The sequence below is a fragment of the Petromyzon marinus genome (assembly GCF_048934315.1).
Source record: "Petromyzon marinus isolate PM22_M1 ecotype Great Lakes invasive population chromosome 68 unlocalized genomic scaffold, UKy_Petmar_22M1.pri1.0 chr68_unloc.1, whole genome shotgun sequence".
Classification (NCBI taxonomy): domain Eukaryota; kingdom Metazoa; phylum Chordata; class Hyperoartia; order Petromyzontiformes; family Petromyzontidae; genus Petromyzon; species Petromyzon marinus.
In genome coordinates this window covers 6,987,603-7,000,638 of record NW_027422597.1, presented here as the reverse complement: position 1 = coordinate 7,000,638, position 13,036 = coordinate 6,987,603, and the positions used below count along the sequence as shown (strand labels likewise).

The 13,036-nt window shown below is 42.7% G+C and overlaps 1 protein-coding gene across 2 annotated transcripts in view; it reads left to right on the top strand.

Moving 5' to 3' along the window:
* LOC116958002 (aerolysin-like protein) overlaps positions 1-13,036 on the top strand; it is a 56,473-nt gene that overhangs the window by 35,730 nt on the left and 7,707 nt on the right. Inside the window, exon 1 of one of the 2 annotated variants that reach the window (XM_032980467.2) lies at positions 10,084-10,115. The exons of the other annotated variant lie outside the window; for it this stretch is intronic. The gene's annotated coding sequence lies outside the window, so the exon portion shown is untranslated. Of the gene's footprint in view, positions 1-10,083; positions 10,116-13,036 lie in introns of those variants that run through there. 2 annotated transcript variants of the gene reach the window in all.

The window sequence follows — 13,036 nt, the reverse complement described above, 5'->3', positions numbered from 1 at the left end:
GGATCCTCTTTTTATGGCCAAAAAATCCCTTCACTCGGATCCTGCCCACAAGGCGGGGTTTCTTTCGATTTTTGCTGTGTCAGGATTTGTCCGTATGTATCTGTGTCCGTGTGTGTCCGTACGTGTGTCAGTGTGTGTCCTTGTGCATCACCCACGGTATATTCCATTGTCATACTCCTACCATAAAACCCACAAGTAAAACAATCAAATGTTATAAATTGTCTCGAAGGCGCCTCTCTGTCTGGGTGCACAACCTGGAGGGAGGGGCGATATTCCCTCCGACTTTCACCGACGCACAAAGAAATGGTTAAAAAGTTTTAAGTTAACATTTCATTTCATCAGAGTTCCATAGTTATGATTCTGTATTAATCCAAGGTCTGAGTCAACTTCTTGTTGTGGTGTTTGACTCGTGTTTCCCCAAGCGTATACACACTCCTACCCCGCGCTGCAGGGATACAAAGACGGCCGGGATTTCCCTTTCTCTCCGACCCTGGGTTTAACATCGCCCTTTGCTTACGTTGCAGTTTTGCTGTGCGCTTGCATTTCTTTTCCTCTCTACTCTTACTTTAACCCTGCTTATTATTTGAGTATGGGTGGAGGCTAGAGCATTTATGTTGACTTAGGAAAACCTGATTGTTATTGGCTTCGGGTCAAGTCGTATAGAAATTATTAAAATATGGGAATACATTTCATATTAAATTAATAGACGGGTGATGGTTACATTGACGTAGCTTGTGGCAGGGTTCAATTGAAGTGGGTGTGAAGATCAATAACTTTAGCCTACCATGTTAAATTCCGACTTTAAGTTACTTTAATAGTAATGCAGAACCAATTAGCTTTTTTGACTTAACTAGATATAGGCTAACGCAACCTCCCAGTGACCCTGGCTTTGTGTTTACGTCAGCCCTTTGCAATCTGCTGCGCTCTGCTCTCTATCTGCTCCCTCTGACCCTGGGAGGGCTCTGAACGTCAAAATCGTGTTAGTGGGTCAAGGTAAATATGACCTCCACATGCCATGCTGAGGCCTGGTTTGGTGTTTTTATTCATTATTAAAATTAAAAGAAACAATAGAAATATGTATCTATATGTATTGAAAAATTACTTGTTAGTATTAAGATGGAAAGGGGGGCATATACAACAACTGACCATCTATGAAAAGAGTTTTAAAGCTTATCGGATTCCTCCTCCAGTGTAAATAAAGATTCTGATTTTGAGTCTGAGCTCCCTCTGGCTCCACAGTGCTGAAGCTGTGGTGAGTAAATGTGGAGCTGAGTGTTTGCTGCACAAGAAGCCACACAGAGGCCTTAAAGTCTGTCCTCTTCTGAACAACCCACAGCCCCCTTGCTTGATTTATTAAAACACTGTGACTGGTTAATTGTTTAAACTGATATTGGGCTTAACGCTGGGCTAAGAATGAGTGTGGTCATTCAATATCACTGGCAATATTTTGTGAAGGGGTTTATTTGGCAAATGGTAATGCACACACATTATAACATTGTGATATAACATTGAGGTAGTTTATATTTTAGTTTTTATTGGTTTACTATATGATATTCATTATATAGTGTAGTGTATACCCAGTTAATGTTAATAGCTCAGCTTATTGAAGAATATATTGAGTACATTTATTATATTGATGTAATTTAGAATTAGGTTTTTCACATCGCTTTACTGCATGACAGTTGAGTTGTTACAGCCCCCTTTGGCGTCCATGTACGAGGTGCCTCTGTGGATGTGTAGGGTTTGACTTTAACATATATTTCTGTGACCAGTCACAAGCTAATCCCTTAGCTATTTCAATGCTAAATTACTAGTTGCCTCTGTGGATGTATGGTTTTGACTTTAACATAGCCATTTCCATGACCAGTAACAAGCTAATCCCTCAGCTATTGATATGTAAACCCCTTTGTCAAGGTGCCTCACTTCTCCCAACCAGCTTAAAAGTCGCTACGAATCTTAACATCGTTCATTGAAGCTCTTTCGTCCCGACAGTTCTGTACCTTTCACCTGAAGACGGCCGCTTGCGTTGTGGCCGAAACGTCGTGAGAAGTTTATTGTGTTATTTTATTATGTTATTCTCATTCTACGTGACTTTACCGAAAGAACCAAAGAAGATGAATCCTTGCAGTCACGAAAGCTTCAAATCGAAAAGTAAAAATCACGACGTTTCAGCCACAACACAAGTGGCCTTCATCAGGTGAAGTGACCGGACTGTCCAGAGGACAGCATTGGAGTGAAGACAGCCTAGCCCAGGTGGCGTCCTTTAAGCTGTGTGGGAGGAAACAAAAAAACGCCTTGACAAAGGACAAAGGAATTAGCTCATCGAGACGCTGACCTTCCTCAAAAGATGCCGCGATCACAAGGTAATACCCATCGCTTTCACACTCACATCGGCTGCTGTATCCTCACCGAATTCTAAACAGATTCTGTTTAAGGCCAGCCTATCGTTAATCTCAGAGAGGATAAGACTACTCCGTTTTTAACTCGATACTTTAGACAGGACTCTCCTACAAGCTCATTTAACGCTAACACAAAAAATGTCACCTTCTGAATGGAACCACGTAGACAACATGACTGCTTCTTCTGCCGATTCACTTTCAGTCAAATACAAAGCTAACCTGATTTCTAAATTCAACCACCTATCGAAGAAGAACCCAGTCCCACATATAACAAAACTAGACGTTAACAAAATCGTCATTAATCAGAGTAGCACCCCGATTTCGGACAATCTGAAAACAGTACTGGCTAGAGGGCTAAATTTTGCTGTCACCCCGAAACATATTCCTGTAGATGATATCATCTCTCAGGTCGATGTGGCCCTTAAAGGCATAGGACACATCCAAGCAGACGTTGCGAGAGTTGAAATAGCCACTTCTTAAGAATGCTAAGAAACCCATTAGCAACATCAGTCAAAATGAACGCTCTGAACTCGCGAATTTAAAAAAACAGAAGTGATATAGTCATCCTCTCAGCCGACAAAGGCAACGCTACTGTAATTATGGTTCGTACAACAAAATCCAGAACCTACTCAACGATGGAAGTTACTCAAAAATTAAAAATGACCCTACTAATAGCCTAACTATAAAAACCAACAAGATCATCACATTATAATCTTAGTTCTTTCGGTAAAGTCACGTTGAAGGGAAACAACAAAATAATAAAGTATATATAAAACAATAAAAAAATTCTCAAGACGTTTCGACCATAACACACCTGAAGACGACCGTTTGTGTTATGGTCGAAACGTCGTGAGAATTTTTTTATTGTTTTATATATATTATTATTTTGTTGTTTCCCTTCAACGTGACTTTACCGAAAGAACTAAGGAAATGAATTACTGCAGTCACGAAAGCTTTAAATCAAAATTTAAGATCATCACAAGTTCGACCTCCCTAATCGAACCAACTAAACGTCCCTCCTTAAAACCTTCTGCTGCAAGACCCCCTAGATTATATGGTCTCACCAAGATTCATAAAGAAGGGACTCCACTACGACCCATCGTATCCACGATCAACTCCCCTACCTATAAGCTAGCACGTTTTCTGTCAGATACCTTGCTACCTTTCACTGGCAAGACCTCCTCTGCAGTACTTAACTCAGCTCATTTGGTCTCTATGGTCAAAGACGTTGTACTATCCCCTGACGATATCCTTGTCAGCTTCGATGTGGTCTCCCTGTTCACCAAGGTCCCGGTACCTGATACCATTGAAATAATTGAAAATTTGGTACAACATGGACTAGACCCCGATACACCTGCGCTGATTATACACTGCTTCACCAATACCTACTTTACTTGGAATGGCACCTTCTACACATAAAATGAGGGTTCCCCCATGGGTTCTCCCTTATCACCAGTGATAGCCAATGTTTTCATGGAGAAATTTGAATCAGACGCCATCCAGACTTCCACCCTCAGACCTTCCCTGTGGAAGAGATATGTGGATGATACTTTCGTCATTTGGCCACATGGCCTCCCAGCTTTGAACCTTTTCCTACACCACATCAATTCTAGACATCACGCCATCAAATTCACCATGGAAGTGGAGAAAGATGGCAAGCTACCATTCTTGGATGTTCTGTTTGAGAGGAGACCTGATGGCTCACTGGGGCATTCTGTTTACAGGAAACCCACCCACACAGATTCCTACTTGAAACCTGATTCCCACCAACACCCAGCTCAAAATAATTATCTAATTAAAACGTTATACCACAGGGCACATTGCATTTTGGACCAACACCACCTGACCAGTGAATTAAAACATGTACACCTGGCTCTCAAGAGAAACGGATACTCTGACCGTACCATCCGCCAAGCTGTTTCTCACTCCATACAGAAACAACCACGTTATACTCCGGTCAAAACCATCACACTACCATATATAGCAGGCGTTACTAAAAAGATCTCCAAAATTCTAAACAAACACAAGATCCTGGTCCGGTTCAATACAGTACACAACATCCGTGACCTGATCCCATCCGTGAAGGATGTCATTCCTGACTTACAGTACCCCGGGGTTTACAAATTGAGCTGCACCTGTGGGGACTGCTATATCGGGGAGACGAAACGACATGTCTCTGACCGAATTCGCGAGCACAAATCAGATTTGAAACACGGCAGAACGAATTCTTCTGCCGTAGCTGATCACTGTTACAACGCTGTGGGTGATCACGATATAGTTTTCTCCGATACCAAGGTTCTCTGCAAACCCACGGGTTTTTATCAGAGATTTGTCCACGAGGCAATTCAGATTTACAAACACAGACACAATTTCAACCGAGAGGATGGTTTCAAATTAAGCAATCATTGGAAAGATGTTTTAAATCAAACCAAACATTAAACTAATTTTCAATGGTACAGTATATTTTTTCAAGTAGTGGTATCCCAAACTTTCACAGCAGCTTATTTCTCTTCACACCAACATTATGTAAACTCCCCCCCCGCCCCCCCCCCCCCCCACCGTGCCGGTCCAGTACATCATTTTATGCTAATTCCTTTGTCATGGCGTTTTTTGTTTCCTCCCACACAGCTTAAAGGACGCGACCTGGGCTTGGCTGTCTTCGCACCAGCGCTGTCCTCTGGACAGTCCGGTCCCTTCACCTGATGAAGGCCACTTGTGTTGTGATTTTTGTTATTTTATTTTTACCTACGTGACTTTACCGAATAGAACCAAAGAGTAGGTGGAATCTACCACATATTTACAACACTTGCTGTGGGTGATGCGAATGACAGGAACAAACGGGTCAACTAATTTTGACCACCGTTACGTACAATGCACAGACATTATAAAGTGAAGCTAATATTTATGCCTTAATTTATTTAAACGTAATTAGCATGGCTATGGTTTTTCCAATTTGCACTTTAAATTATCTGTAAGTTCGTCTAAGTGTTGCAGTGGTGAGTGCTATCGCGACCCCATCTCTGTGCTCCGGTCTCTGAGCGATTCCACTCACTTTCCGTGCCTCGTGCTCTTCCTCCACGCTGCTGAACTTGTGTCCTGTGTGCTCCCCCACGATGGCGCAGCTCGTGCAGACCAGGCTCTCGTCCTGCGTGCAGTAGAACGCGAGACGCTTCTTGTGCTTCTTGCACATGCGATCTTCCGTGCTGACACCCATCTCCACCAGTTCATGTTCCTTGAACCTCGCATTCTGCAGGTGACGCTTACAATGGGACTCACCGATGGACGCCTTGCACGTAACGCAGCTTCTCACAGTGGGGACTTCACCATCCAGACAGCAGTTACAGGAAACCTGTGGAGCCGCTTTCTCCCCCACGCTGAGCTCCTCGACGAGGTTGGCGAGCGCCACTTTCCTGCTCAGCTGCGGCTTCTGCTCGAACTTGGCTCGGCACTGGGGACAGAAGCAGCGCCCGGCCACCTGCCAAGCGTCCTCCAGGCACCGAGGCAGAACGAGTGGCCGCAGCTCAGCATGGAAGGGCAGTGGAACGCACCCAGGCAGATGGAGCAGATGAGTTCCTCAGATGTAGCAGCAGCAGCAGCTGGGGTGGACATGGCTCTGCTCCTGTTTGAGTCACTCAGTGCTTATCACAGCGAGTATCTCAGCGGGTATCTCAGCAAGTGTTTCCGTGAGTGTGGGGAGAGCACAGAATGTTTTCGTTTTCATGCCTGAAAAGAAAACATCATGATGCCGTCATTGGAATTGTAACTTCCTGCATTGCATTCATTCCACACTGACAGTCTGATGTGTGTGCGTGATGGCACAGACAGCTGTGGTCAATGACGTAAAATTATACCACAGTCTCGGTATGGACATTACGATGAAAGCTCTACTTGTCTCCTATATTGGCATGCTTCGTGCTCACGTTAAATAGGCATAAAGTGGAGTTTTTGAACATCAGATTGTAAACTTGTACAGTGGAGGCCTTGCTAAATTGTATCTTGTCGTAATTTGTAGATCACCTTGGCCAAGGCGTAGAGTGACTGACTGATCTGGACCACACTTGCAAAGTTACCCTGGGCTGTGATTCATGTTTGTAGCCTGTATAACTTCATAGTTAGTTATGTATGTGGCTCTATTTAGAACTACGGGAGATGTAAAGAAAATGCAGGGGCCTCAGATTGTTCTCTCACTAATTGTACCCCTTCCCTCTGATTGCCTGTGAACAAATAATTCAGAATCCTCCCAATCTCGACAAATCTCGAAAGCTAAGCCGCAGTCGGCACAGTGCATGACGGATGAACGTGCACCCCGTACAGACAGAATGGGGCACGAGGGCGCATGTAACAACAATAACTCCTCCGCATCCACCTTTACAGTCATTCCAACATGCAGCAGATGTTTTGGTAAGTTCCCTTACAAGATGAATTGTTGCTGTTTTAATTTGTTATTTAATCTTTTTATTACATCTATTCTTTATTATTTTCGTTTGTGAAACGTGATGTTGGTGTCACTCAAACCATAAAGAAGGACCCTCTTGAGGAGCCTTTCAAAACCATCACTTTACCCTACATTGCGGGATCACAAAAAAGATCTCCAAAATCTTGAATAAACACAAGATCCAGGTCCGTTTCAACACATTACATAAAATCCGTGATCTGGTTCCGTCTGTAAAAGATGTGATTCCGGACATACAGTACCCTGGTGTCTACAAACTAAGTTGCCTCTGTGGTAGTAGTTACATTGGAGAAACCAAACGCCATGTCTCGGACCGCATTCGTGAACACAAAGCAGACCTTAAACACGGTAGGACCAACACCTCGGCCATGGTAGATCATTGTTATAATTCAGTAGGCTCACATGACATTGACTTTTCCAAGACAGAGGTTCTTTGTAAGCCATCTGGCTACCATGAGAGATTCGTCATTAGGCTATCCACATATAAAAGCACAGAGACAATTTCAACCGAGAAGATGGATTCTGGCTTAGCAATCATTGGAAAGATTTTATTAACCATTTCAGGTCTTAATTGATTGGTCACGCTTACAGTGGCTTTCAGACAGCATACATTTATTTTTGTTTTCCCCCCCCTCCTCTTTTCAGAACATAGATGGACCAGTCCTTCTAAATAAACTGCCAAATCGCTGCGCGTGGCGCTGACGTTTTTCAAATAAATAAATAAATAGATTCACCGTTTTAAAATAAATAAATGCAAACCGACACACCTGATGACGACCGTTTGTGTTATGGTCGAAACGTCGTGATAATTTTTATTGTTTTATATATATTTTATTATTTTATTGTTTCCCTTCAACGTGACTTTACCGAAAGAGCTAAGAATATGAATTACTGCAGTCACGAAAGCTTTAAATCAAAGGTTATTTACTTATAATTTATTCGTTAAATATTACAGATCAATGTTGCCAAGTCAATATTCAATTCACCATACCTCACGGCATAGCGAATGTCGTGTCCAGTGACCGAAAATCAAGGAACTGTTTCATTCAGCCTCGTCGTCAACCACCTGTTGACAGCTGATGGAAGAGAAGAGACAACTATATCGGTACTTCTTACGCAACACGTCTGCTTAACACAACATGTTTTTGCGACTCGTAAAAGCTTGCTCGCAAGATTGCTTTCTTTGCAGGTTTCTCAGCGTGGGGATGCTCATGATTATTCTTTTTTTTAATTCGCTGTCAATTGTTACTGTTTAACATGTCCAACCTATTCCCTTTGCCCATCTAATATCCAATTCGTAATAACTCATCTAAAATGCCCTGACTCGTATGTTCTGTCTCTGCTGTTTGTCTCATTTGCATTAACTAATTTTATATATCGTGTATCTTACACGTGCATATTTTCCTTATTTGTACTGTCATATGGCTTGATACACAATTTTACTTTTTTATTTGTCACGTCTCGATTTTATGGTCTGTTTATTTTAACGTTTTTTTAGAAGTAGAAACTAGCGATCCAACCAAACGAGTTATTGGGTATAAAGTGGACTGACCCTCTGGAACAGGGGAGCCTAAACGTTCGGAGAAATTACTGTATTAATCTTCTGTTAGTGGCTGTCTGGTGTACCATCTCCAGAAGGGGTACGAACAGGAATTGTAAAGTAAAGTTAGGGATGATTCGCAGAAGATTATGTGTTGGTCATGGAATGGGGACAGGTGATAGGGCTGGGAGGTGTTCACATCAAACACACTGGTTGGGAACGACTGGTATAGCAGATTAATGTAATTAACCAGTCATGGGTTATATGTTTTACTAAATGTACTACATAATACTTAGGCATTCTGATGGTAAACTTTAGTCATAATTCCAATTCATTGCACGGGGGCTTTTTTTCTTCCCAATTCGATTCAATTCGTGTATTCAATTAGACAGGCGGGGTGGCACAAGTGTTACGACTGAACACATAACGACTCAGCTGTGAGGCATTAGGTGTTACCACTGTGCCTCACAGCTGAGTCGTTCTGTGTTCGGTTTCTGACTGTGTTCCCCTCCGCTGTTGGATGGGTTCCCTGTGAGTTCTCCGCTTTTCTTCTTTCCCAATTCTTTTTTTTAATGTTACTGGTTTGGCCGAACATTCAAATGTTGAAAAAGTATCTGCAAATTACTCAAATGGGATCACACAGAGCAGCTACATTGCTCCCTACTGTGAAACTTAGAGAGGCCCTTTTGAAAATGTATTTTGAGAGTCAGTATGGATATTCTGGGTACACCAAGGGAATACAAATATAGGAAATCCTTCCCAACGAGGATTTATAGAACTCGTTTTTCAGCCCAACATGCGTTATATAATGAGCTCTCTTTTGAGGAACACGAGGGTTATGTTTCGGCTAAACATTGTTCAGCGCTGCTTAAGATTATCATCTTTGCAACTAAAAGTATTTCAGTGAGAGTGTTGCTCGTGTTGGAATAAATTAATCTCGATTAAAATCGCTCGTTATTGCGAATTATCAGAGATAGAATGCTCATTAAGTGAGATACGCCTGTATAGATGTACAAATTGCGCAAGAACATACATTCCTGCCAATTTATTTTACACCAAATGCAAGCCTGGGGCGAAACAACAACAGCAAGAGTCCCGGACTACACCATGACAAGAATAACAACAGTCCCAAACAAGAGAACAACAGTCCCAAACCACTCCAAGACAACACCAACAATCCCACACCAAGACAACAACAATAACAGTCCCAGACCATTACCGGATATGTACAACAACAGTTCCAGACCACACCAAGATAATAACGGACCTCAATTACATTTTAGTTTGACATTAAAATAATGCTACACGGTGAGTAAGGATCAATGTTACAAAACACATTTCCAAATGTGGCTGATGTATCTGGCACTACTAACCTTCTGCTTCAGAATATTTTTAAGGGAAGGTTTACGATGTTTGGCGAGGAAACAAGTTGTTCCATAACGTTGGAAGCACCTTGTTTGATACATAATACAGCACTCACTGATTCACTACACCTCGGCATCATAAAAAAGAGAGGTTCACGTTTGAAAAATGTATATGTATGATAGATTCAATATTAATAATGTATGAGTAATATGCTTAAATATATTTACATAAACTAATCTGACGTGAGTGACGCGAAGCGATCTATAATTTCTGGCTGGGTCACGTGGCCCATGCAACAGTAGTATAAATGACAGTGTTCTGGGGATAGAAGATCATGCTCTGGGAAGAGAACCTTAAGGTGAGTGTGTGGGTTACTCCTGACCGGTCTCGTTATTAACAATTCAGGTTGTGTGGTGTGTGTGGTGGACAGGTGACTCGCAGGTAAGTGCCTCTGAGCTGGCACCCCTTGAGACCGTGCCTGCCTGGTGTGATGTTGGCAAACAAGATGCTGATTTCGGATGTTTGTTTTCTTTTCATTACAAATCCGGTCTGTAAAGCACTGCCTCAAAATCAATACAAAAAACAACGGGCATCAGCAGAAAGCAACGCCTGAATATAAAGATGTGAATTTAAGTTACAATTATACAACGTTGGTTTGAATGTTCAATAAAACTATACTGACAAATCCACTAATCGCGTTTGTCTAAACGTGACGTCGATTGCACAAATCTCGTGCTTCCTCCCTCTTTTTGCTCTCTTCCTGTCTCTCTCTGTCTCAACTCATTGTTTTTTTCGGTAACGTCACGTATGTGGAAATCCAATAAAATTATATTGAAACAAAAACAATCACGACGTTTCGACCACAACGCAAGCGATCTTCCTCAGGTGTCAAGAACAAATCACGGAGGTAAATACAACAAAAAGATGAGAGACGAGAATTCAACAAACCTGAAAAAACATGTGAAGCACATCCAGTCAGGCCAACAACACAGACACTTCCTGGCGGATCACGAATTTCAGAAGAGTGTTAAATTTCGTGTTCAACCTTTGGATTGCACAATAATTTCTGTCTCTCTCTCTTTGCTATCCACACTGCATCACATGAAGAAGAAAAATACGACTCTTGATGTCTTTGGTCAATCGTCCACAATTTATTTATCCAATACATGATTTATTTTTGTGATAAAGAGCCCAGAACACAGACATCACAGAGGGAGATACAAATTACGAACGTGTGTCGAACCCGGTACAATAAACCTTCAAATGGGGGCCCGTCTGAAGGCCCTTGGGCTCGCTGCTCTACCACAAGTAGAGGCAACGATCGGGAGCAGCATATTAACTGGGAAGGGAAGAATAAGGAAGAGGGGGAGGAAGGAGAATAATTTAACCAAACTAGACAGGAAACAAAGTAACATAAGCGCAATGTCTGGGGTTATCCTTGTTTTCCCCCAGGAGCAACGGTGCCTACTACAAAGTTTAAGCGTCAAGAGTTCTTCCCCGCGCCCCATCCACTATTGTTCTGGTTATTCACGAAGGGTTCAGTAAAAATGGGGACCACATAGCCTCATATACCAATTATTTCCTTTCATCTCCTGGCTAAGGTGTTCCATTCCCGCCAAAGCAAGGGGAATGCTGTACCACAGACCCCAAGAGGGGGTTCATGATTTTCCAATTCACCCATATGGTCTTTCTTTCTACATTATAGAAGGTTTGGAGGAAGGCATGTTGGTATCCCGATAGCCCTCTTGGTTTCAAGCCCCGCAGAGTTGAGTCCACTAAGAAGCTCGGCTCTGTGCCCCAAATCCAATTAAAATAATCCTTTATATCCTCGAAGAATTCTACAATATCTGGGCATGTCCAGAAGGCATTTTGTTACATCTGTACCATGCCTTGCGGGCATCTAGGGCAATTAAAAGAGGAATTGATTAATGTGGCTCTCCTGTCATTGGTCAGGTAGGACCCATGCCTGACTTTGAACTAAATTATTGTTAGCGGAAGGGGCCTGGGGCCTGTTGTCCTGCCCCAACTATATTTGAGTCCTTACCTGGTGAGGGATGTCCTTTCCCAGCAGCCTTTCCCTCTCAACTTTCTAGTTTTGGCTCTAACCTGGTCTCTATCTCCAACAGTAAGGTGGTATACATGCGGAAACTTTTACTTTCATTTTTGTCCACCAGACCATCTAAGATGGGGTGAGTGCTGTGGTCAAAGTTTGTGTTTGTAGCTTTGGAGATGTTATCCCTCATTTAGGTATCGTTTTTCAGAAGGTCCCTACCCTTTCCAGTCCTGTCGCTCTCCAGACAGGCCAGTTAGCCCTTGTGCATTCTATTGTTAGTGATTGCTTGCCCAACAAAGGCAATTGTCTACGTATGGAGGGGAATGAGATTCGCCTGTTGTTACATCTCACCAAAGGTGTAAGAAACCATCCATAATGGTTTAGGACACGGCATCTATCTTTTATATGGGCATAGGTAACTACAGCAAATGACCAGGGGCTCACCGAGCCTTCTTCACACTTTTTCCATGTCCCTTTGTTTTTCGAGTTGATGCAGTGTCTAACGTTCTGAAAGCGATTCATTTGTCTTATTTTCGGAAATCTGAAAGAGCCAGGCCCCCTTCTCTCCTCAATAACATAATGGAATGATAGTCCATTTGCTCTATTTTGTGATTCCATATGAATGAGGGTATGTGTGAATGAAGCGTTTTAAAAAAAGATTTCAGAATACCATCTACGATTAGCCTCCTCCCGTCAAGGAGCATCTGCAATGCCATCATCTTGAGTAGGTGTGCCCTGTTGGAAAGCGAAAGGTGAATATCCGTCCATGTCTCCAGTGAGGTAGTGATTTCCTGGACCATGGGGGGGGGGGGGGGTTCTGAAGAGAGATGCGAGACAGGAAGGGACCATTATCTAAAGATACTTAATTGGCACTGGGCACCACCTGAAGGGTGAGAGGGTGAAAACCCTTCAGTTGGCTTCGGGGTAGCAGGGGATAAGGGCACCAACTCTGATTAAGTTACGTTTATTTTATACGCTGGTTCTGTTAGTGTGATGACGACGTCATCCGTGTATAGATTGATTTTATTTTCCTCTTTCCATTTTCTCACCCTACCACCTGTTGGTGTTTCAGAATGCTCTCAGTAGAGGGTTCAATAGCCCTTTGAATATTAGCAGCAAGAGGGGATAGCCTTGGCTGGTGCCCCTACCCAATGTAAAAACATCGAAAGTTAAGCCGTATAGAGGCGATTTGTGTCCGGTTCCCCCGAGATTGAACCAGACTCGCC